General features: G+C 38.7%; 1 long non-coding RNA gene across 3 annotated transcripts; it reads right to left on the minus strand.

The window, feature by feature from the left end:
- Positions 1–3,918: 3,918 nt before the first annotated feature.
- Positions 3,919–22,061, minus strand: LOC115275145. 3 transcript variants are annotated; one of them, XR_003901404.1, is made up of 5 exons: positions 18,732–18,803; positions 17,702–17,971; positions 8,359–8,565; positions 7,318–7,461; positions 3,919–4,045 (listed from the first exon to the last, which is right to left on the minus strand). It is a non-coding gene; the product is annotated as an uncharacterized LOC115275145 (long non-coding RNA). The 3 variants fall into 3 exon arrangements; XR_003901405.1 differs by lacking the exons at positions 17,702–17,971; positions 18,732–18,803 and adding an exon at positions 21,977–22,061; XR_003901406.1 differs by lacking the exons at positions 8,359–8,565; positions 17,702–17,971; positions 18,732–18,803 and adding an exon at positions 8,287–8,331.
- Between the last annotated feature and the right edge of the window lie 5,215 nt (positions 22,062–27,276).

The raw sequence follows: 27,276 nt of genomic DNA on the forward strand, positions 1-27,276 counted from the left end.
CGGCTAATACCTCTGTGAACAGTGAAGCAGGAAGGTGATCACTGAGCCCCACCAAAGAACAGGAAACAATGACTGAACCACAGAGATGAAGGCCATTGTCAGGTCATAAAACAGCAGTGATTGCAATTAATTGCTGATAAAATATGAAAGAGTCTCTTGTTGCCGGAGGTCAGGTGCTAGGACAAAGTACAACTCTTTCTGAGAAGCTTGGGAAAGGCACGCTCTGAATTGTCTTATGGAAATATAGATTATTGGATCCATGTTGTAGGCACTGCAGGGGAAACAACAGTATAGATTAATAGATGATTGAGAGAAAACCAAAAACGTGGGCATCGCTCCCCAGGTGGATGTGCAACTCCCATGACTAACATGACCCCTTCAGCATATGGCTGCTTTTGAATGATTTCCCCCAAAGAGACTGCAATGGGGATGTTGAGGGTGAGAGAGCAAATCCCACAGTTATTTGGTTGTTATCAGAATCAAAAAATAAATATGTAAATAAAAGTGATGAAAAGGGAGAAAAATCTACCCAGAATTAGCATGAGTTAACATTCTCAATATATGTTGTTGGAATAAATCCTAAGTATTCTTCACTCTGTGATGATATTTAGGATTTGTTAAGCCAAATACACAGAAAAAAATTGGTAGTAAATACATTTCTAGAAAAGCTTTTCCAGGTGTCTTTCAAATCCAAAAGTATCATCCCTAACAGCTCACCCTCAGGCTCAGGTTGTATACATTTGTCTACTGAGGATTGGCAGTCATGGATGAACATGGTTTTTCTTCAGTACATTGATCTTCTCCGTGGTTAAGGAAGTGATAAGAAATATACAGGGAATCAATATGCACTAACAAAATAACAACTTAAAGTTTGACACTCAGATGGTATCAGATAATATTTAACATTCCTAAATGATTTAGACAATGGTTTCCAAAAGTTGGTCATGAGCTGAATAAATCAAAGTAATCAGGAAGCCTTATTAAAATACAAATTCCCAGACTTTGGCCTGTATTTTCCAAATGGCCATTCATGGAGAAAGACCTAGACGCCCTAAATTTGAAAAGTTCTCCCAAGTGATTCTGACACAAAACTTCTCATATAAGTGACAGGTTTAGGTCCTACAGCAACTGAGTTAATAATTATGGCTTTTGTAGGAAACAGCACTGGACAATGAATGAGGAAAATTGGGCCAAATTCAACCTCTGTCTCTGAGAAGCTCTGTGCCCTGCACCATTGGTCCCTGAAGTACAGTGTGCAATGTAGAAGGAGAAATGGCAGCATTTGTATCTCTTGGGAGCTTGTTAGAAATGCAGAATCTCAGAGCACCTGGGTAGCTCAGTTGGTTAAGCCTCCAACTTCAGCTCAGGTCAGATCTCATGTTCGTGAGTTCAAGCCCCATATCAGGCTCTGTGCCAACAGCTAGCTCAGAGCCTGGAGCCTGCTTCCAGTTCTGTGTCTCCTTCTCTCTCTGCCCCTCCCCTTCTCATGCTCTGTCTCTCTCTGTATCAAAAATAAATAAAACATTAAAAATTTTTAAAAAAAGAAATGCAGAATCTCAGGCTCACCTCTCACCTATGGGAATAATATCTGCAATTTAGCAAGATCCTCAGGTAGTTCCTTTGTGTCTTAAAGTTGGAGAAAAACTACTTAAATCAAGTCATTCAGCTTTCTCTGGGTTTCATTTGGAAATGGAACCCAGATAGTTTCTCCATCCTCCTCCAGCCTTGACATTGCATCATGATCATCAGAGTGAAGATGAATAGGGGGAAATATTATAGAAAGTCCTGGATAAGATGCCAGGAAAAAAAAAGACAGTTTGAGATTAAAAAGACACACACACACACACACTTACTTTTATAGAGACTATTTGTCTAAGAAAAATTCAAATCCCATGATATATACACCCTACTCTGAGACCATGAGAACTTGGTCAAGCAGGAGCAGTCTCTTGCTGGGGATGGGAAACTGAGGTTGTAGACAACCTAAAGTTCCAGGGCATGTCCAGAGGAGAGGAAGGACCAGAATCCAGGTGTCTCCACTCCCAGCCCTGGACCACCCTGTCTTGTTGTCTCAGCTGTATCAGGAAAAAATAAGAAAATAAGAAAAGGACATAATAACAGAGACAGCAGGTGTTTATAGGGGGTGGTATATGGACATGGCTTCTCAGCCCCAGAGCCACTTCAGTCCTTGGATTATTATTTTAACATTATTAAAATTCACATGATTGAAATTTAACTTTAGGGATCCCATATTCTGAAAACCATCCTTCTCTTCCCTTATCTCCAACTCTATATGGTTTCTCTTTCAGAGACCAATGTCAAATGAATATACTCTTCCAGTTCTGAGGAGTCAGATTTCATAAATCCTGATTGTAACCCTCCCTTTGCAGATACCAGACTTTAGCTGTCCATCATATACCCTTTCCTGAGCTCTGTATGCAAGTTGTGTATATTCTTTATTATAAGATTCCCATGTCAAGAACTCAGATATTTATACACAGAGCTATATGCAAATGTAGATTCACTTATTCTTCTTAATTTCATAAATAATAAATTATGAACAATAACATTTAAATATTATATAAATATTCTACATAAAAGGTGAAATTCCCTTTGGCCTTCCAGAAACAACCACTGCCAACCACATGGCACATATTCTCCCTTGTTTTTAATTTTTCTTATATATAACTTTTTTATAAACAGAATCATATTATATATATTATTTTATAACTTGCTTTCTTCACTTTATATCTCTTAGTCATCTTTTCAAGCCAACTTATAATTTTCTCCCTTTTTCATCAGTATTCCACTTTTCCCAACCATGGACCTGTCAACAGACACTTGGACTACTTCCAATTTTTGTATTATAAACTATGCTTCACATCTGAATATGTTAACACCAGAAACTACACATGAAATGGCAAGGACTTCAGTTTATTTTTGTTTCCTGATTTCTGGTTTTTCTCCCATTGCATCTTTGGTCTTCAGTTGTGATAATGGTGGCAATAAAAGGCTGTCTTTGTTGGAGGGTTCAAAGATTATAGAGTTATGATTTCCACTGAGAACCCTACATGGGCTCTTAGAGGAGTCCATCTTTGCTACAGGAGCCCTTTGTCCATACCACATGCCATCTATCCCCACGTTGCCTTCCCACTCAACCCGTGGGAAGTTGGATACTTCATCCTTCATAGCTCCAGGTGCTGACACCGGAACAGTCAGAAATACAGACACAGTCACTGCTCTCAAAGGGTCTACAGTATAGGAAGGATATTAGAGAAGTAAGCAAAGGATCAAAAATTTCAGATAAAGATATATGATGTGAAGAAAATATTATCAGGTATTAAGATGGAAAATAACTGGGTGGGGTAAAGGAAGGTAACTTTTCAAACAATTCTTTTTTAAATAGCCTAACCAATTGCTAAAAATTCTAAAAGTATTTAAAAAATATATAAAAGTTCATGAAATTGATCCTCTGTCATTGAGTCCTAATTATCCAGTTACCTTTCCTTCTGAAAACCAACATGTCTTGAGTAATCTCTAGAGATAGGTTGTATGTATGTGAGAAAATGTATGTAGACATACACAAATATGTGCTTATATGTAAAATTATTCATCCATGTCAAAATATTTTTTTCTTAGAAAACATGACCTTAGATTACAAAGGGGAAATAGAAATTATCTGGGGGAAAAATACTAAATGAGACACCCAGACACAAACCCTCATCAGAAAGAGATGATATAAATAACCTAAGTCACACTAATTCTTATAATACATTAAGATTTTTCCTCTTCATTTACTGAAAAGCAACTAGCACTAATGGCAAGAACTTCCTAATGGTAAGAAGATGATGGATGAATGGATAGATGGATGGATCAATGAACAGGAAAATACCAGATTATTGAGGGAGCTTAATCCCTTTGCATATTTTCTGTCTATTTCTCATATTGAATACTTTTTAATTCAACTTCACAAATATTGATGGAAAGCCAATACCATCAGAATGGTCTTTCAAGACTTCTTCTAATTCCAGGATTCCACAAAGACCTATGGAAAAACAAAATGTTGTTTGGTTTTCCTTTCTTATTTCTTTTCTGCTCTTTATTAACAGAACAAAACCCAAAGCAAATTTAAAAAATTAGAATTTAGTAAGAAAGAAAGAATGTTGTTTTTAAATGCTTTCTCTATGGTGGTTTCCCATTAATTGATCTCTCTCCCACTGGATCATAACCCAACTGGCATAGAGTGTTATTGCAGATGGAGAAAAAAAATAACTACGTTAAATCCCTGACTGAATTTATATTTCCTATCTAGCCTATGGAAATGCTATGTGACATGGAGGCTAGAGGAAGAGATGTGTGTGGTGGTAGCAGGGTGTGTGTGGGGGGGTGGGTGTGGGTGTATGTGTGTGCATATTTTGTTTGTTTGCTAAATTTTAATAAGGCCACTTTGGATTCCCTGTGAAACTGAAACGTGATCTCAGCCCACTGAAAATCCAGGGCCCAATCCAGAATCCCTGCTCTGGCTCCTTCAGATTTGAGTCATTATCATAATTAATAATCTCCCTCACAGCCTGTGTTGGAAAGTCATTGAACTAGAAGTAAACCAGATAAGTTGGGAGTCCTATTATAACTAAAACTCTCCCTCATGCTTCCATTCACGTAACAAACTACACATTTGTCCTTTCCAGTTTGCTGTGCAAGAGAAGACCATTTAGAAAGAAAAAAGAAAAGGTAAAGAATGGCTAGTCAGACTTTTTCAATATCCCAGGGTAGCTTGTCCTTCATTAGAGATCAGTCGTATATAGTACAATGGACTGAATTTGTGCTGAGGTTTGTGACCTCCCAAAATTCATATATTAAAACCCAAATCCCAATGTGATGGTATTTGGAGGTGGGGCCTTTGAGAAGTATTAGGTCATCAAGATGGACCATCATGAATGGATTAGTGTCCTTATAAAGGGAAATGCAGAGAACTCTTTGCTCTCTACCATGTGAGAATACAATTAGAAGTCAGCAGTCTGCAAACTGGGAAAGGGCTTTCATCAAAACACAGCCATACCAGCACTCTGATCTCAGACCTCCAACCCCCAGAACAGTGAGAAATAAATTATCATTTTTTGTAGGCCACCTAGCAGCCCAAGCTAAGACACAGGACTCCAACTTCCAATCTAACTGCCATATTAGGACCAAGATTGCCTATTGCAAACATCTGGAACATCTACTTGTGGACTTTTCTCCTAGAATAAAAGTGTGAAGGACCCAGTGCCCTCAAAGCAGGCCTTGGCCAATGACTGAAGGAAATTGGTGTATAAATACCCTCAACTCCCAAGCAAAAACATTTGACAAATAGTGTACACTGAGTTCCAGAGTTTCACAGCAGGATTAAGCTCCAGTTGCCCACATTGGTAAATATACTGACCATATTGACTCCCTTTACCTCCCTGTCTCACTTTCTACACCCCTACTACAGATTTTTAGGATCACCTCCCAATTAACTACTCATCCTGGATTTCTTGTATCAGGGTTTTTCTCTGGGGAAACCTAAACTAAAATCATGTCACCTAATATAGTATTATGTACACAAATTACTCCTTAAACAAAATGACAATGAGCAAATGGACAAAACAGAATGATCTAGTTTAGATTTGTAGTAGAGTTGAGAGGTGAATGCATAATTCTGGAACACGTAAATCCTGTCCCCCACATTGACACTGTTCTCTCTCATTTCATTGCTTACCCTTCATTTGCCCAAACACTCCCAATTAGCAGGCTGCTATATTTAAGTGTCACAGACATACATATGCATTGCCATCTCTGTGATTTTATGTATGCCATTCTTCTAACCTAGAATGGCCTCTCCACAACTCCTCATCCTGTTCAGATTGTACCAGTTCCTCCAGACCTGTCTCAATCTTTGCTCCCTTCCATGATACCTCTTGTGTCAAAACTGAGAGAATCACAACACTTGCAGCCTGCATTTCATAACTCATTATTTAATCACTTGCTTTTGTGTAGTTTTCAACTATTGCACACATGATAGTCTTGCCTCCCTAATTAACTTGGACTTCCCTTGGGAATAATAATCACATCTTGTACCTCTCTAGTCCTCCCAGGGTCTAAAATAGTATTCACATACAACTACCTGTCAATGTATGATTTATGCATTTAAGTAATAAAACACAACATGTTTATGACCAATAGTAATGAATCATCTTTAATGGACTTCAGAAAGGCCTCTTTCCTCTAGTGCAAACTGCCTGGCAGTTTTATCTAGACAGTGTTATCTAGAGCATCCTTCTTGGTGATCCTTTCCAGGGATTCAAAAAAGACAACAGGCCACAGCAACACCTTGGTTTATACACAACTTCCCCTCACTGGTTTAAAGTCATTATAAAAGATAATGCTTCTTGCTCATAAATAAAAAGTACTTAAATGTAATTTTATCAAATGTGTCCCAGGGGTGACTGAAGTCTTTTTTTTCTCTGTTGTGATTGTTGCTGTTATAAATAGACAATCATAAAAGAACCAAAAGGGGAAACCTTTTAAAGGCTTATTCCAAGGCCTAATACCCTCCCCACTTTATTTTTTTAGCCCTAATGCCAAAGGAAAACAAACACTTACCAACGTGCTAATGGTGTTTATTTCCCCATCTGCCTTGGATGGGTGGCAGTGTGCCAAGTCTGGAGACAGTTAACTAAAGCACCAAGTGAACCAAAGTCAACTCCATCATTGACTGTACCCATGACTTAAATATTGAGAGCTGTGGAAAGTTTCAGCATCCTGAATTTATTTTCCCCATCTCTGTGCCTTTGCAACACCTACACAGTTTTCCCAGGCCTTCAATTTTGCCTGCCACATCATGACCGCCTCTATGCCCCTCTAGAAACAGCCTACTTGAAGACAGTCAAGAAGAAACAGAATGTATTTTTGCTTCTGCTTTGCTCATAGTTCTGAACTACTCATGTCAGCGCTGTCCTAGCAGTGAAGCTTTCAGCTAGAAAGCTTCTCTATCTGTTCCAACCTTCTCTATCCCTTCTCCCCAACACTGAACCCAGCAGCTACTCAAGAGCTATACAGAACTGGACTTGTATTTTGCTGCAAGACTTTTCAACAGCAAGTCATCCTTTATCAAAGCAAAGCTTAACCATCCTGTTCATGTGGGAGGTCCTTAAAAGATCCCAAGAGAAGAAATGAGCATTTCTTGTTGTTTTTCTGTCTCCCCTCTAACTCAGCAAAGCATACAGAGGAAGTGGCTCTACCCTCTCCTGTCTTTTCTTCAACTCTTCGCATTTTTGGCACCTAAATTGGAACACACACCCAAAGCAATCTTGCCTGCATTGAGAGTATCCTTCAGTGGTGATAGAATTTTTAATGGCACCTCAGTGTATCAGCTGCTCCAGTGCTCTTACAATCCATTGCAGTGAAACCTCCTTAATCTTGACAACATATTTCATGATGATACTGTAAAAAAAAAACAGTACTTGGAAAATGGAATCAAATATTCTTTTAGATTGAATTCATCAAGCTACTTGGTTTGTAAGCAGCTTTCAGTGACTGGTGTGAATGTGGAGCTAGCCTCTATTTTTGCTAAAAAATTCTCTCAACATGCAGGAGTTGTAAAAAGATAAGGTTAGGAAGGTTTTACTTACAATCATCCTTCTCATTTATATAGAATTCTTTTTTTTTTAGCAACCCTCATGTCCATTATTTTATTTAGTTCTCAAAGGAGTAGGCAGGATGGCTTTAGTAGTTAAGAATGCTAGTTGTGGATGCCTGAGTTTGAATCCCAGCTGGAAAACTTACTGGCTTTGTGACAGCTGAGCTCTTATCTGTAAAATGTGAATAGTCATGATACACACATCATAGAGTTAACTTTTACACACACACACACACACACACACACACACACACATTATATATACATACATACATACGTATGTATGTATTTGGAACTATGCCTGGTACACAGTGAGTGCTAAATAATTATAATTATCATCATCATCATCAAACTATTATAACTGAAGGAATAAAGGCTTGACAGATTCCATGCTTAATCAAACCAATTCCCTAAATGAGGAGGTCAGATACTGTCTTGGTTTGGATTTCCTCAGAAGCAGACCTTGAGACAAATATTTGGGTACAAGTAGTTTACATAGGAGATGAAGTATATCAGTAGAGGCAGGGAAAGAAAGGAAATAATTAAGGGTGTGTTCTCAAACAGGTTACCACTGTGGGCAACTAGTACAGTTCCACTGGGGACGCTCTAAGTGATTTCAAGGAACATACCATATACTGTAGAATTGTCCCTCTGAGGGCGGAGGCAGCTGGGGACCCTCTAAGTGATTTCAAGGAACATACCATATACTGTAGAATTGTCCCTCTGAGGGCGGAGGCAGCTGGGGAATTTATCCACCAATTCCATCCCTCATTGTTGAGGGCAGTTTTGGGGCAGCAATCATGTAGCAAAGACTTCCAGGCAGCTCCATGTGTAGGAGGGGCAGCCTTGCAGACCAGATGCATCCAGGCTTAAAGATGTAGAAAGACATCAGCATATACTAAATCCATCTGTAAGTGGCCAAAGGAATATGAGAGGCAATGACATCAGTGACTAAGGGATACAATGCAAGTGTTCAGGTTCTTTGACCATCTGTGCATTCAGACAGAATCAAAAATCCCAGTCAAGGAGAACATATTCTAAATTACCTTCTAGAGAAGGATAATGAATCATCTTTCCAGGTCTTTCCAAAGCTTATCAAGCTTTATGACATCCCTACATAGCATAAAATCCCTTTTGGTGAGCTCTTTTCTCCTACATTGGTTTCCAATAGAAAGAAAGAGTAGGATTGACAACATATTTTAATTACTAAAATAAAAGGCATTTTAAGACACCATGACATTTGTTTTAGATCTTGCTAGATATGTGGGAAAGAAAGCATACTCTGAGGTGAAATGTTCTACTCTGAAAAATCTGCAAACCTATTTGAAAATGTCTATCTTCAAATGGGGTGACCTCTCTCCATAGGAGTAACTTCAGATATATGCTTCTGGGTCATATTATTAGGAAAAGTAAAGTTTGGAGCAACTATTGTCAAGTTGGCAAGCTAACATTTGAAAGACATAATGCACACCTGAGCCCCTCAAGGCAGGACTCAAACCAAGTTTCTTTTGTCAAATACCTGCCCTTTACTCCCCCTTTGCCCCTCAAGGCAGAGGTTTCATTTCATCTTATTATCCTTCTTTTCAAGGGAAAAAAATCCAAAATCAATTTGTAAAATCAAGAACTTTTATCCACCATCCATTTCTAAAGAAGGAAGGAATACCAAAGCAAAACAACCAAACTTATCACAACCACTCTCTTTGATTTCCAGCCAACCCTCTGAACAAGAACAAAATAGAATTAGTGATGAGGAGATGAATCTAGTTTTTATTTAGGACACCAGTTTAGGGGCACTTGGGTGGCTCAGCTGAGCATCTGACTTCAGCTCAGGTCATGATCTCACATTTTGTGGGTTCAAGCCCTATGTCAGGCACTGTGCTGACAGCTCAGAACCTGGAGCCTGTTTCAGATTCTGTGTCTCCCTCTCTCTCTGCCCCTACCCTGCTCACTTTCTGACTCTGTCTCTCAAAAATGAATTAAAAAAAAATTTTAGAACACCAGTTTAGCACATTTGTAAATAGGCATCTTTACATCTTTATATAAGAAGAACTTACTTTCTCTATATTTGGGCAGAGCCCACTGGAGTAACTGAAAACTACCACCTCTGAGAATGAATGGTGATGTAGACCAGAGAAAGTCTTAGTGGAGGTAACTGAGGCCAGAGATCCACAATGAAACTGCACTGTATTATTTCATTTTTCAAACTTACACATTCTCCTACACCCCTTTCCTTGGGTGATTTATGTTCAGTTGATTTTGCTACAGGCCTGGAATGTTTACACAAAGGCTTAATAGACATTTACTTTGGAAGTTACACTGTGAGATAGAATCAAGAAATTGGCCCATTGCCGGAGTCAGAATGGGAGGCCACCTGGAAGTTAACAATCACTTTGCGAAGAACAGAGGCATGTAAAAGAAGGTTCCAGAAAAGTGGAGACTTCATGTAATAACTACATTGCACCCAGACACACACTATTAGAATGACTGAGTAAAGCCCATGTATAAACAGAGACATCCACAGATAGAGATGTCCAACATTACAATTACTCAATACCTTAATACTTTAAAATCATACTTTGTACTACATCTTACGGTTTATATATGCTTTTATGTAACATCTAAATAAATGTTTTCCAAAAAGGTGTTTGTATCTCCAAATGCCAGATAGTCTGCTTTAAGTTTTTGATTCATGCTGAATTCCTCTTTGAGGGAAATATTTAAAAATTATGCCCCTTACTTTACATATTTGGAAACTGAGACTCAGAAAGTGTCAGCAACCCACTTTCCCAAGATTATATGACAAGTATATGGTAAAAAAAAAAAAATCCCCTTAGTAACTTCACCAACTTTCCACAGCAGTTTTGATTAAGGTATTAGTTTTGTCTATGATTCAACAAAACCTACAAATTCAATCAAAAAGCATTAACATCAATAGACTGAGCATTGTGGTAGATAAAAATAAATGTAATCTCCTTGAAATTATAACTTAATTTGAGAGAAAAGTATGCTTCTTTAAATCATTTGTTTTTACAGATAATGGATAACTCTTTCTAAGGAACTCTTTATAAAAGACATGATATAAACAAATAAATAAGTCAACATACATCCTTCCAATATGGCATGGAGTGAGAAGGAGTTACAGCTTTAAAGAAGGTTATCAGAGGAATCTTCCATAATCAAATGATAATTGAAAGACTCTGGATGAGGGAAAGGAGTAATCTATGCAAGTATCTGGGGGAATATCATTCAGGGAGAGGAAAAAGCTCTTTGCAAGAACAAAGTTCTCAAGGTGGGAATTTGCTTGGCTTATTCAAAGAATGTGAGGGAAACCAATGTAGCTGGAGCAGAGTGAGTAAGGGGAAAGTATGGGAAGAGAAAGCATAAAGGGGAGGGTCAGAAACAGGTAGGGCCTTATAAGCCACAGTAAGAGACTTGACTTTCACTATGGATAAGATGTGATGCCTTTGAAGGATTCCAAGTAGATAAATGACATGGTCTGGCTTATGCTTTAAAAAGGATCATCCTGGCTTCTTTGAGAAGAAAGACTATAATGGGACAATGGCTGAAGCAAGGTATCAGTCTTGGGAGATGGCAGTGGATATGGTGAAATGTTTGGATTTGAGATACAATTTGAGGGTAGCTCCCATGGAATTTTCTGGTGAATTGGATGTAAAGTGGGAGAAAAACAGAAGAATCAATGACTGCTCCCATAATTTAACTTCAGCCCCTGGGAGAATAGATTTGCCACAGAAATGAGGCATACCAGGGGTAGAACAGATCATGAGGGAAGCCAGTGTTTGTCCTATAAAGTTTGAGATGTCCATTAAATATAGAAGTAGGGATACTAAGAAAAAAAAGAAAGAAAAACGAACAAAAACACATTTGAATAATTCAGTAGGGAGTTTAATTTAGAGATCTTAGGTCAAAAATATAAATGTGGGCATTTTGAGGACATAGATGGTACTGAAAGTCATGAGACTGAAGGAGACTTGCCAGTACGTGAGTCTAGACGACGAGGGCCAAGACCTGACCTGATTGGGTAGGAAAGCCCAACATTTAGAAGTTGAGGAAGCAGGGAGGAAAGAGCAGAAAGCATCAGAAGAATTCCGTGAAAAAGGAAGAGAATAAAGACAGAATCATACCCTGGATGCCAATTTTTTTTAAAGTGTTTAAAAAAGAGGGCATCAGGGGGTGCCTGGGTGGCTCGTTCAGTTAATTGTCTGACTCTTGATTTCAGCTCAGGTCATGGATCTCACAATTTGTGAGATTGATCCCTGTGTTGGGCTATATGCTGTCAGCAAGGGATCTGCTTGGAATTCTCTCTCCTCCTCTCTCTTCCTTCCTCCACCTCTCCCAAAATAAATATATAAACTTGAAAAGGAGGGCATCAAGAGACATGACAACATATATACATACATACATACACACACACATACACACACTCACACAGACATAAAAAAAAGCTCTTATGAATTTTATTCATATACCCCCAAAATGGAAACAATATAAATGCCCATCAGCAGGAGAACAAATAGAGAAATCTTGGAAAAGTCATACAAGGGAATACTACTCAGCAATGCTCACAATAACACAGATGAATTTCCAGACATAATGGTGAATAGAATAAGTCAGGCACAAAAGAAGGCATACTCTCTGAGTCCATCTAAATGAAGTTCAAGGAAATCAGAACTACTACATAGGGATGGGGTCAGAACAGGGGCTCTCTCTAATTTTTTGAGAGGGGTAGGTATTGACAAGGAACAGGGTTCTGATGAAGCTTCTGGAGGAATAGAAATGTTCTCTACCTTGATCCACATGGTGGTTATATGGGTATATACACACAGAAATTCATCAAGCTTAGTCTTCAAATTTGTGTATTTTACTGTATCTATATTATGCCTCCATAATAAAATTATGCCCCTTAATAAAATAAGGGGTGGAGAAGGAGGGCATGATAATGCTTTCATATGCTATAGAATAAAAGGACAAAAATAGAATAAATGGTATTTGCTCCTGAAGAGTGTTTTTATCAGGCCCAAAATAGAAAATGCAAAGATTTCCTCCTCAGAGCAAGAGGACTACATAGTTATATGTTTTTTGCTCTTTTCTACAGAACCTCCTCTAGCTCTGCCTCCCACCATTCCCATTTCAGCCAAGAGTTACCACCTCTGCTTGGCAACTAGACTCCGCATACTTTAGAGGAAATATAAGGAAATGTTGAACAAGTTGCCTTGGTAATCAAAGCATTTACAGGGCTAGCCTTTTCACTCTGTCCTCCTCCATGTCCTCCCTTCCCTGTTCCTATCACACTCCCCAGATGCTATTTGTCTGAACCTTCCAGCACCTCTCTGTTATACCCTCCAGGGATTGAGTTGCCCTTCTCTGCCAATTCTCTTTCCTTTCTTTGGCTTCTGACCTACTGATTCTGAACTTGCATAGTTGTTTGCATCTAATTTTTAGCAGACTTCACAGTTTCTAACCCATGGTCTAACTGGAATCTCAAATCTCTGCCACTTCATTATCACTCTGATGGGACATCCCTGATATATTTCCTAGAGCAACTACAAAAACTCTCGTGGATGGAGAGTTCTTCTCCCACTCTAAACCTCTTATGTTAGATGAGATTTATCAGACTGTTCATCACTGAAATCAAAACTTTATAGTCAGGGCTTAAAATATTCTCCATCAGAAAGAAGAGAAGTGCAGGGGGTTTCTACTGTGAAAAAAGATCACAAACTAGACATATATTTGCTTCCAGTTGGAACCTTATGCCCAATGGCAAAATGGGTTATTTTTTTCTGACAAGACTGTTCTAACTTAAACTAAAAACTTTGGCTGCCAAATTTTTGTTTTCCGAGAAACAAGAGGATAATACTTCATAGGAAATTCTGAAAAAAAAATAGTCACTTCTAGAAAAAAAATTAAAATTACTTAGGAGCCAACATGTGATCCCATACTGGAATATGCCTCCCAAGTTGACCTGCACCCAGGTCTGTACACCACACTATCCTATTCCTAGCTCCAGATCTAGGTCCCCAGGATGATCACAGGGCAACAGATCCTAATAGTCATGTGTTGGCCTCATCCAATTTTTACACAAAAAAAGATAGTTAAAGGAGAACATAGCTCAGAGTTTATACCAAATATCCGAAACTAAAGCTCAGTAGTGAGTGACACAAGATGGGAAAAGTTGGTGAGATGTCTGCAACTTGTGTTACTGCTTTTGGATTGTCTCCAGGACAAGCATCATGGAATGTGACATGTAGTGACACAGGGACCCCATGCTTACAAGGAGCACACTTGGTTTAATTCTCCACTTCTGCCATCTTGAAATTCTCAATAATTTTTAAACAAAGACCCCACATTTTCATTTTGCACTTGGACCTGCAAATTATACAACCAGGTCCAATTGTTTCAGTTTAGTTATCAGTAAATTAAACATCACTAGGTATTTTTGAATACTCCACCTTGAGGCTTCTCTGCAGCAGATTCAAGTTAACAAACTAAGATGTACAGAGCCACAATCATATACCTATGGAGACCACTATTTTCAGTGTGTAATTTGAGGAAGATATGTCCATTGGGTTTCCAGACTGAGACATTCTTCACTAACACTGTAAAAAAAATAAGGAAGTCTCTACAAACTGAAGGTCAAAATCATGGATAAGAATGTATTTAAAAGACTTTAAATAAAACTTTTACTCCTGGCTTGGAGACAGCATTAAAGTATTCTTATTGCTATGAAAATATTCCGTCAATCATAATGCTGATGGCTGAAAAACACACATAACCTGAAAAATCCCCAATCCATCATTTATCAGAGGTAAGATGTGGTAATGTGGCTAAAATGGGTTACAAACCAACTTCTGGCAGTGAAACTATGAAGGAACAAGAGGAACTTGGGTAACCCACTGGGAAATAATTGCTTCTCCTCCTTTCTCCCCCAAAAACCAAAGGATATGTTTCCAGAGAGGACCATCCGATATCTTATTATTCCTCCAACTTTCTCTATGTTCTCAGATCAAACCCTTGTAAATTTTCTCCTCCTCCATAAAGTCTTCCTGGCTATTTTAAAGCAATTCAAAGTTTTTCCCCGTTACTATCTCCCCCAATTCAATAAATCTCTGAGCAAGTAAAGGCTCTCCTGGCCCTTGTCAGCATCAGAGCCAAAGGGGGCTGAAACAGAGTAAGCAAAGAAGGTAGACCCTGGTAGCTGGGCTTGGTGCCTGGCTACAACCCTTTTAATCACCCACGGTGTTCTCCCTGCCATGGAATTCACCACCACAGTCTTCCCCACTGCCTTCATTCTCCTCCAGGACTATTTCCTCCCCTGCCCTTTACTCTTAAAGATGACCTCTCCACCTACTTCCCTGGGAAAATTGAGAACATCTGATGAGAACTCCCACAAGTTTCCTCCCAAACTCCTTAAGTTTTCTTTGGATCATCACCCAAACTTTTTTTCCTTCCCGCCCATCTTGGAGGAACTTTCCCTACATAGACAGGTTAACCCCTTCACCTGCCTCCTAACAGGCTGGGGCCTCCTTCCCATGACTATGATCTGGTTTTGCCTCTCCAATTGCTATTTGTCCAATTCCTCAACACATGTGCAAACCTTCTCACACACAAAGAAATAAACACACAAACACCAAAAACACCCACTCTAGATCCACATTCCAATCTCTAGCCTTACCATTTTCTACTGTCTCCCTCCTAGTCTTCTGCTTCCTCTTTTTATTTCTCAATAAAACACGATATTGTCTGAATATCATCAAGCACAAAAGTTAGAAGGCATCACATAAAAGGGCGGCCTGTTCCTCAGTCTCATGCATTTTAGTTCTTCTTTTTTTTCTATATTTTGAAATTGTCTTCTCAAAGATCCAACAAAATCCAAGGACTCAGTTCACTGCCCCTCTGCTTGCATTCCCAGTAGCACTCTGGCCTCTCAAGATGAACCTTTCTCTTCTTTGGTTTCTGTAATGTCGTTTTGCCTCCAACTTTTCCTGCCACTAATTTGAAGTGTTCTTGTGTTTTTACACTATTCTTTGTCCATCACTGACTAGATATTATTCTAAGAAATACCAGTGTTGGCCTATTCTCTCTTTACTGCACTGTCTATATTTATCCCATAATGATTCTCATTGGCTTCTATCCTTACTATGTATTTCCCAATGGTATGCCTCTATTTCTCTCTCTCTCCCAAATTCCAGGCCACATCTCCTACACATGCTAAACACCTCCAGCCACTTGCCTGACATGCTTCTAAGAGTGGCTCACTCACTCCTCAAGGATCAGGTTAACTAGAACAGAATCAATGTCACAGGAGGAACCTTTTTGCATAACTCTTGAGGACGATTTTTATATGATTCTTGCTGGGAACAGGAACTAGTGGCAGACCGAGACCCAGATGGCCTGCAGATAGAAGCAAAATGTGATTTTACCTGGCTGGAGGAAGATTATGAGATATATAACAAGGCCCAAAAGGCTAGATCTGGACTCAAAGCAGTAAAGTTGTACCTACTTCTGTGCTTGGCACTGAATGTTGCCTCTTGGTCCTCCTGAAGTCTACACTGTGAAAGACACTCATAACATATAGAGACATAACCAAAAATTAGGCAAATTTTGCTTGCACATCTAGAGATAGAAAATTAAGTACTTATTTGGCTACAAGTCAAGGCGCAATGGCATTCATGAAGCAGGAAGTGATGGGGGCGTGTGGCTTGGACACAGTGAATCAGGAAAAGCTGTGACCTCTTTTCCACTTATTGTTCATACTGCAAATGCTTTATTTCCATCAATTAAATGATCCATGTGGACTCTGTCCCTCCAATTATTTGTGGGTCTGTTAAGAAACTGTCTGGTTAAGACTCACTTTTCTTTTTAATGTGAGTACATAGATCTGCATTCCTAATTATGGCATCCTCAAATCCCAAGGAACTTTGTGAATGATACTCTCCTGAAAGACACCAATACTAACATTTCTCTCCCTGGGTTAAGAAAGTTAAGAAGAGTTAATAAAATTTTGGCTATGCATGTGTCTCACTCTCCTACTAGAGGGGGGAAAAACAGGCTCTCTTTTGAACAAAGGAGAATGAAGAAAAGCTCTTTTCCTCCACCAGGAGCCTAGACTCCTCATCAAGGGCCTCCTGCTAATTCCAGGCCTCTCCCTGAAATCAGGGAGGCCTGGGCCCTTGGGATACTCACCACCCCTCTGGGCATGATCTGTAGCATTCACAGCTTCTGAGTATCCTAATCTATTCCATATTCCAGGAGGCTCTCTTAAGGGAAAGATAATCATTCTCACACAAACAGTCACTCTACACTTTCTTTCCCACTCATATCCGCTTGGAACTGAGAGCAAGCAGGAAATGAAGTTCTGCCCTCCCTGGTGCTGTGTGGCTCATTGACCTTTGTTTGATCAAGGCCATTGCTATGGCAGTAAGCCATGAACAAAGCGGGCTGCCCAGAAGAAAGTACGGAGCTATGGAATTGGTCCTCCCATCTTATAAGAAGTATCTGATCAAAACCATACCATAACGGCTAAAGAAATAGGAGGAGCACGGAGTAAACACCCTTAGTTAGGAACAATTAAAGGGAAGCCTTCATGGAGAAAAACATAATTGAATGATTCCATTACTTTCCCCTAATGATCATTGTGTATCATTTTAATTTAAGTGTCTGCTTTCAGATTCATTCGCCAGTGAGGAAGCTAAAATTAAGAATAGACAACCCATTGTAAAATTTCCAGGGTTTAAGATCAAGCAAGTACTATTCCCACCACACTTAGCCATTTGCCTGACTGCTAAACCTAGATTTCTTAACTCTGCCATACTGAACTAAACAGGAAGTCCTAACTCTACGTCTGGAATATCTCAGAAATCCAGTCCCTACTCACCTCCTTCACCACAATCTTTTTAAATTCAAGATACTATCATTTCTTGGCTAGAATCATTACAAGTAATGGCCAGCCAGGCTCCTGCCTGATCTCAACCCCAGAATTCATTCTCCACACTGCAACTGAAGAGAGTGTTTAAGCATCCAACTTACCTTCCAAAGGCTTCCCATTGTCCTTTGAATGAAATCTAAGCTTTTTATCTAGGCTGTATAGTTTTCCTTCAGTTGTTCCTTTTTTCTCCATGTATTTGTGTCCTGACTCTCTCCCTTGGTCACTATGCTTCCACCATACTGGTTTCTTTTGCTGTCCTTCCATGACACCAGACTTTTTCCCATTGTCTTAGGTTGTGATTCTTAGCAGGATAGTCTGTGATAAGAATTCTTGTGCATGTGGTTTATTGAGTGAAGGATCTGAGGACAAAACTGCAAGAGAGTCAAGAAAGCAGAACATGGAATGGAAAGAAGCCAATCAAACATGTGATTTTCACTAAAGACTCCACTAGTTTCAGCCCCCACTTGAGGCAAAAGGCCAGCATCTTGTACTATGCTATCAATCAGCTATTGGCTGGGGCGCCTGGGTGGCCCAGTCAGTTGAGCATCTGACTTCAGCTCAGGTCATAATCTCCCAGTTTGTGGGTTCAAGCCCAGCATCAGGCTGTGTGCTGACAGCTCAGAGCCTGGAGCCTGCTTTGGATTCTGTGTCTCCCTCTCTCTCTGCCCCTTCCTGGCTTTTGCTCTGTCTCTCTCTCAAAATAAAGAAACATCAAAAAAAATTTTTTTTAATTAGCCATTGGCTGTGGCCCAATCCCAGGTAAGGACATAATCTCAGGCATTTTCTTTCAACTGAGAGTAACCGCAGTTGTGAGCAAATAGTGGCCAATGCTCACAGTAGCTAGGTGATGGTCCCTTAGCCCAGGGAAGAGGAACTGGGCAGGGCATCAACAGTCTTACTAAAAGCACAATAAGAACTTGCTTTAGCTATTTCTTCTGACTGAAACACTCTCCTTCCAGATCTTCAGGTACCTAGCTTCCCACCATCATTTGCATGTTGCCTCAAATATCTTTTCTGAGTGACAATGTCTATCTAACTAGCTAAAGTGGTCACACTGCCCTCCCAGTTAATCTCATCATGCTACCCTTCTTCATTATCTGAAATACAATTTCCTGTTTAATTTTTACTTACATGATTATTGGTTGTCTCCACTACTAGAATGTAAAGTCCCTGAGAACAGGAACCCAGTCTTGCACACCTATCTATCTAGTGGTAAAATAAAAAAGATACTGGAATCAGACATCCTGGCTCAAATTCTGGCTCCCTCATTTTACTAACTATACAAGCTTGAGCAATTTAACTTCTTATAGTGCCAGATTAATAGGGTTATTTGGAGGATTAAATAAGTTGATGCAAGTAAGGTGCTTATAATAGTGCCTGATACATATCAATCACTCAGTAAATGCTAACCTGGAATTTCCTGGTGAATGAATGAGTGAAAGGATAAATAAATGAATAAAAAAAATAATTTTTTGGCAACTCAAACTTCCACCTTGCTTTGCCTGTAGGATGACACCATAGGTCACTGGCATTTCTCTGATTTTTACAGATTAAAGCTACACAAATTTTGGGTGTACCTGGGTGGCTCAGTCAGCTAAGCATCCAATTTCAGCTCGGGTCATTATCTCACAGTTCATGGGTTTGAGCCCTGCATTGGGTTCTGTGCTGATGGCTCAGAGCCTGGAGCCCACATCGGATCTTGTGTCTGCCATTCTCCTACATGTGTTCTGTCTCTCTCTGTCTCTCAAAAATAAATAAAATTTTGATCAAATAAAAAAATAAAGGTACACAAATTTTTAATCTCTTTCTCAATCTTCAGTATGCATCCCAAATAATCAAATTGTTTGTTTCCTGATGATGCTCAAAATCAGCCAGTACTCCCATCTTGATCACACTCATTGCAAGACTGTAGACTTGAAAATTCAATTTCCTGGACCACAGCATGCTAAATCCTGAAGGCAAGGCCCTTATTCCCCAATGGTAAGCAATCACTGTTCCAACAACTCTTGCTACCCTCAAGCCAGCACTGCCATGTGATTAAATAAACTGGCTGCATCAGGAGGAAAGGAAGCTTTCAGTAAGCTTCAGCCACCAAATGAGCTGTGGTTTTGTCTGTGGCCTGGATGAAATGGGCAAAGGAGAAATTAGTTCAACTTCCCTCTGGAAGAGAGGTTTTATGGGAAGTAGGAAACAAGGGCAGTTATTAAACAAATATAAACTGACCACATTCTGTGAGCAGGCACTGGAGGGAACATAAAGATGAGCCATGATACAGGAGGAGATGAAGAATAAAAGGCCCAGAAAACAACTGTAATGAGGGAGAGATCATTTCATTCACCTAAATTCTTTTTAAGAGAGTTATTGTTATGTTTATTTTGGATGAAAAGGTCTGATAAGACACTTAGGATTTAGAGAAAGACACTGAGAACCAATTTAAGCTGCTAAGCTGTTACAGGAAAACCAGGCAATGTGTTTGTCCCTGAGCAAGGAAGAAGAGAGAAGTGCAAAAGAAAGGAAGGGTTAGGGGAAAGAGAGAAACCAAATAAATCATTAACAGCCTTCTACTTTGTCATTGACACCAGTCATCACTAAAGTGTCCAAATTCAACAATACTTGGTATGAGAGGAGTTTTTGTAGAAAGCAGTGTAGGATCTGGGTTTCCAGATCAGATGACTTAAAGTGATTCAGAGACCACACTCACCCTATAGACTAAAGGAGATGGTGTAGCTAAAGGAATGTCAGGAGAGCACTGGCCTTTGCAGACAAAGAGATGGAGTTTATGCCAAGTTAACCCAAATATCCAAGGAATCAGGAGGGCTCAGCAAATATGTACATACTCTTGTATTGAAGCAAAAGGGTATCTATCTCTCAATGACAATCTCAGTGGCCCCATTTACAAACATGCCCTAGAATCTTCATTGAATGCCCAAATCTAAGACAATGAACCATTAAAAACCATGGCTGAAATCTCAGAAATAACATGGAGAAAGGCAGGCCCTTGGACATAACCCAGCATCTATCTTTTTTCCTTCTGCATACTCTTCCTGGGTGATACCACTCATTCTTGTGGTGTTAAATTCCATTGGTAGACTGAGTACTCTTCAGGCTATGTCCCTCTCTTAAGCAACAGAACTGCACTTTTGCATACAGTAGCTACTATGTATGGCTATTGAGTACTTGAAATGCAGATAGTACCATTCAGTTACTAAATTTTTAGTTTAATATATTCATATTTTTTAAATGATAATTTGGTTTTTGCCATACTTTTAATTATATTTGGAACAATTTAGGAATGTGAATCTACTTCTTCAACCCTAAACTTTTCAACTGCAAATGAAAATTTAATATCCTAATTAAGATGTGCTATAAGTATAAAATATACACTTGATTTAGAATAGTGTGAAAAAGTGTCAATTTTTCATTAGTGTTTTTTCAGTCATTGAGGTATAATTGAAATTATAAGATCTTTAAAGAGTATATACCTTGTGATTTGATACATACATACATTGTAAGAGGATTCCCATCATCTAGTTAATTAAGATATCCACCAGTTTACATTTTTACTTCTGTGTGTATGAGAACATTCAAGTTCTACTCTCTCAGCAAATTTCTTTTTTCTTAAGTTTTATTCATTTAAGTAATCTCTACATCCATCGTGGGCTCAAACCCATAACCCCAAGTTCAAGAGTGACATATTCTACCAACTCAGCCAGCCAGATGCCCCTCTTTTAGCAAATTTCAATTATACAGTATAATGCTATCAACTATAGTCACCATATTTTACATTGGATCCTCAGACCTTATTCATCTTACAGCTGAAAGTTGGTACCCTCTTACCAACCTGTCTCCATTTTCCCCACCTGCCCCCAACCCCTGGCAACCACTCTTTTACTCCTTGTTTCTATGATTTTGACCTTTTTTTTTTTTAAGATTCCACATATAAGTAATATCATGCAGTATTTGTCTTCTCTTCTGGCTTATTCCACTTAGCATAATGCCCTCAAAGTCCATCTATATTGTCACAAATGGTAGAATTTCCTATATGCTCAGATGATACTTTGGATGTATTTGGTTAAATAAAATTAGGATTAAAATTAATTTATTTGATTTGCCACCTCACCCTTAACATCTTTCTCCTCTAGAATTACCTAAATTCCTTTTTTCATCAGATTGCATTGGAAAAAAAATCTGGGAGTTAAACTTGACAATACCATCTTCAATACCATATACCCTACTCACTATGTGAGGTCAGGGCCAATGTTGGTCTAATTCATAATTGCATTTCATTACCTGCAAAGTGCAGCATGTGGTAGGTTTTCAGTAAAGACTTTGTGAGTGAATGAATAATTGAGCAAATGAATGAATGGATGACTCACCTCAGGCATGGTTGAGAACACAAAGCACATATAACACAGTTAAGCAGAGAAGAGACATTCCACTGTGCTCCCCTGGAGCTGCCAGCCTTAAGAAATAGAGAGAAGTAAGAGTCCCACCTATAAGACCATGGAGTGGAGACATGAAAATGAGGCTCCAGCAGCCCCTATGCAGGAGGGGTTGGGGATAACCAAAGCAGTCAGGAACTGCCCTATGGATTAGGGAGGTTTTGAGGTTTTATAGCTGCCTCATTGAATCACGCCCTATTCAGCTTGGCAATGTGGCCTCTTTGCTGTCAAAAGCTGGAAGAGGAATTATAGAGACAGCAAATCTAGGTCAACAGGAGCCATGGGTGGATTAAGTAGGGAGTGAACAGACTCTCTGAGCATCGTTTGAACCAAAACAATGATCAGTTAACAGAGGCAGGTTTTTCAACTATAAATGGAAATTTAGCTTCCAAGTTGAGATATATTGTAAGTAAAATTATACACTGAATTTAGAAGATTTAGACCCAAACATACTACCTGTAACAATAGCAGTGGCAGTAGCTAACATTTACATAGATATATATGGCACATACTATGTGTCAGGACTACTTTAAGTATTCTCTCTTCTCTCTCTCTCTCTCTTTCCCTGTCTCTGTGTGTCTTTCATTCTCTTTCTGTATGTATACATATATGTGTGATTGACATATATTTGTGTGTATACATATGTGTGGATTAGCTCTAATCCTCAGAGCAACCCCCATAAAGTTGTAATCACTCACAGATGAGGAAAATGAGACATGGACCTGGGATTTAAATCCAGGCTGTCAGTTGGCAGAGTCTTCATTTTTAAACATCATGCTATTCTATCAATCATAAATCAGTAAGGGGAGGGATAGAATCCTAATTTCAGACACACTGGGTCAAACATAGGGTCCATCTGCCCAGTGTTCTGAGTCTGAAGGTTTATCCAAGGAGCATATTTGGGGCAAGGAGAAGAAACAGGCATTCTTCTCTTCCCTAATTCTAACCACATTCATTCACTCCTTGCATTGGACATGTGGAATTTTTTTAAAGTTCCCTGTTAACCTGTATTTCTGTTCAACCTAGTTTTCTACATGAAAAGAAGACTTCTCTACTCTTTGCTATGTTTGCAAAACTAGAAGTTATTAAGGGAAACTGTTATTTTTGGAGGGCATAGATTCTCAGTCAATTGAGGGTAGGGCTTGGGCCTTCAATTTCTGCCTCCCTGTGCCTTCAACTGAGGAATGAATCCAGCTAAGAACATATTTGTGAGAGAACATGGAAGGCCTTCAATCAAGAGGTTGAAGGAAGGAGGGGAGTGGGAGCATGACTCAGCTGACATTTGTAATTCTTACAATTTTGACCAAAATTAGGCCTGCAACAAGTAATTAAACAGATACATTGTCCCATCTCCTGATCAAGTCACTCTCAATTTTGGAGGGCATATTTTTTCAGTATCTTTTTCTTCCTAGTACATAACAAAGATGATGTTTGTAGTCATTTTAGAAAAACTAAATAAACACAATAAAGTGGAAGACACAAAATTAAACCTCTAGTAATGCCCCATCTCTAAATTAACATTTAAAAAAAAAAAAAGACTTAGGAGGGACATGATATCCATCTTCAAATATGTGAAGGAAGAGTGTGTGGCAGAGAAATTTCCTCCGTTTTGCTTATTACACCAGAACAAGAATCACTGGGACATCATTTAAGGAAAATTTCAAGCCAATAAGAAAGAACTTTTTCTAGTCATTAAATCTGGTCAAAGAGTGATTCATCTCCCTTGAATGGCTCTACACTCCAGTTTAGAGAAGTAAATACCTCAACTAAATTTCCAAGACCATTCATATTAGATTGCATTTGAAATTTATGACTTCTAAAATGCCTCCCAGGTCTAAGATTCTATGTTCTTAATATCACTAATAGATTTTATTGACATATAATTTAAATACCACAAAATTCACCACTTTAAAATATACACATACAGCTCAATTATCTAGCAGAAATGTGCAACTATCACCATTATCCAATTCCAGAACATTTCCATTACTCCAAGAAGAAAAGGCATACCCATTAGCAGTCACCCCCCATTTTTCCTCCATCAACCCCAGGCAACCACTAATTTACTTTCCATCTCTATGGAAATCTCTATTCTGAATATTTGATATAAGTAGAATCATGCAGTATGTGGCCTTTACTGTCTTGCTTCTTTCACTTAGCATAAGGCTTTCAAGATCTGTCCATGCTGTAGCAGTCAGTATTTCATTTTTATGGCTAAATAATATTCCATTATATGAAAACACCATAATTTGTTTATCCATTCATTTGTTGATGGATATTTGTGTTGCTTCCATTTTATTTTACTATTATGAATAATACTGCTATAAACGTTTGTATACATTTTTTTAAACGTATGTTTTCAATTATCTTGGGTACATATCTAAGTGTGGAATTCCTGGGTCATATGATAACTCCGTTTGTAACTTTTTGAGGAACTAACCAACTATTTTTCAAAAAACTCTGCATTTTTTTAACCTTCTCACTAGCAATATGTATGAGAGTTCCCAGTTTTCTACATCTAAGCCACTATATTTATTGTCTTTTTTTATTATAACCATTCTAATGTATGTCAAGAATCTCTTTGTGGTTTTGATTTGTATTTCCCTAATGTATAATGATTTTGAGCATCTTTCCAAATGTTTGTCAGATATTTATATATATTCTTTGGATAACTATTTATTCAGATCCTTCACTTATTTTTTAATTAAGTTACCTTTTTATTTTTGAGATATAATAGACTTTCATATGTTCTGGAAGATCACTATGATACCTGACTTTCACCATAGGCGAACTAATTTGAAACCTGGGAAAATAGCTAACTTCCTAGGGACAAAAATAAGAAATTTTGAAGCAATTTGAATTAGAAAAATCTGACATGAATAACTAAGGAAGAAAGCATGAATATTTAAAAAGAGTTACGTCCATATCTTCCCTAAGCCCCTCCAGACCTACCCTATGTAAAATCCCAAAAGGCACCAGGGCTGGCTGATTTTAAGTGTGAATTTTTCAAAAGGCATTCTTGAAAACAAAGAGATCTTTTCCTATACTACACAACATGTCCCAGATTCTAAAGAAGGGATATTTATTAATTTTTTATGCAGAGAACCTAAAACTAATACCAAAATCTGAGAAAAAAATAAGAAAAAGTATGGAACAAACTCATTGATAAATATTGATATGAAAAACTCATAAGTATTAATAAATGCAACGTAGCAGTGCATGAAACAAATAACAAATCATGATCTATAGGAATCATAAGATTCAATTATAAAAATTCAGTAAACATAATTTAAAATGCAAGTGTCTAAAATATTCTATTCTGGATTCGCGAGGCCAATGCTGGAGGCGAGATGCAGGAACCCTCTTACACTGTTGGTGGGAATGTAAACTGGGGCAGGCGCTCTGGAAAACTGCGGAGGTTCCTCAAAAAACTATCAGTAGAACTCCCTTATGACCCAGCAATAGCACTGCTAGGGACTTACCCAAGGGATTCAGAAGATACAGAAGTGCCGATTCATAGGGGCACATGTACCCCAATGTTCATAGCAGCAATGTCAACAATAGCCAAATCATGGAAAGAGCCTAAATGTCCATCACCTGATGAGTGGATCAAGAAGATGTGGTATATATACACAATGGAGTACTACATGGCAATGAGAAAGAATGAAATCTGGCCATTTGTAGGAAAGTGGATGGACCTTGAGGGTGTCATGCTAAGCGAAATAAACCAGGCAGAGAAGGACAGATACCATATGTTTGCACTCATAGGTCTAACAGGAGAAACCTAATGGAGGACCAGGGGGAGGAGAAAGGGGAAAGAGAGTTGGGGAGAGAGAGGGACGTAAAACTTGAGAGACTACTGAATATTGAAAATGAACTGAGGGTTGAAGGGGAAGGGGGAAAAAGAGGTGGGGGTGATGGAGGAGGGCACTTGTGGGGAAGAGCACTGGATGGTGTATGGAAACCAATTAGACAATAAACTATTTAAAAAAAATAAAAATAAAATATTCTATTCTGAAAAGGCATTGAATAGAAATAACATTTAAAAATTTTTTATGGATTTATTTATTTTGGAGACACAGAGACAGTGTGAGCAGGGGAGGGTCAGAGAGAGAGGGAGATACAGAATCCGAAGCAGGATCCAGGCTCTGAGCTAGCCGTCAGCACAGAGCCTGACGTGGGGTTTGAACCATGAACCATGAGATCGTGACCTGAGCTGAAGCTGGATGCTTAACCGACTGAGCCACCCAGGCACCCCTAGAAATAACATTAAAAATTTTTTTTTATGTTTATTTAATTTTGAGAGACAGAGTGAGAGTGGTGGAGGGGCAGAGAGAGAGAGAGGAAGACACAGAAACCAAAGCAAGCTCCAGGCTCTGAACTGTCAGCACAGAGCCAGACACGGGGCTTGAATACATGAAATGTGAGATCATGACCTCAGCTGAATTCTGCCACTTAACAGACTGAGCCCCCCAGGTGTCCCTATTTCCATTTCTAGAAAACTTGTTAGGACTCATCAATTGAACAATACAATACCACTTCACATCCTCATATTAGCTAACATCTGCAACTATCAAAAAGGAGGCCAAGGATACAGGGAAACAACTTTCATATCCTGAAAGGAGTTTAAATGGGTCAAATCACTTTGAAGAAAAATTTGGCACTATCTTGTAAAATTGAAAACCTACATACTGTGATGAGAAATTCTACTTCTGAGAATATATTCTAAAATATTCTTGCATACATTTGTAAACAAATTTGTCAAATTATTTTCATTTCAAAGCTCTTTAAAGTAGGGGGGGCGGGTGCCTGGGTGGCTCAGTCGGTTAAGCGTCCAACTTTGGCTCAGGTCATGATCTCACAGTTCGTGGGTTCGAGCCCCACGTCGGGCTCTGTGCTGACAGCTCAGAGCCTGGAGCCTGTTTCAAATTCTGTGTCTCCCTCTCTCTCTGCCCCTCCCCTGCTCGTGCTGTCTCTCTCTGTCTCTCAAAAATAAATAAAAAACATTAAAAAAATTTTTTAAAAAGTAGGGGGGAAAAGCCCTCAATATTACATCAACAGGACAATGAATAATTGAGATGATATATTCACACACTAGAATACAATTGTTAAAATAACATAGCTCTCTCTATTCAGCTATATAATTAGAACTCTATACAAAATGTTGAGTAGAAAAAAAGCAGTTTTCAGATAATACATACCTTGAAATTTATGTCCAATTTCCAAAAATGAAA

This window comes from Suricata suricatta, chromosome 12 (assembly GCF_006229205.1).
Source record: "Suricata suricatta isolate VVHF042 chromosome 12, meerkat_22Aug2017_6uvM2_HiC, whole genome shotgun sequence".
Lineage (NCBI taxonomy): Eukaryota > Metazoa > Chordata > Mammalia > Carnivora > Herpestidae > Suricata > Suricata suricatta.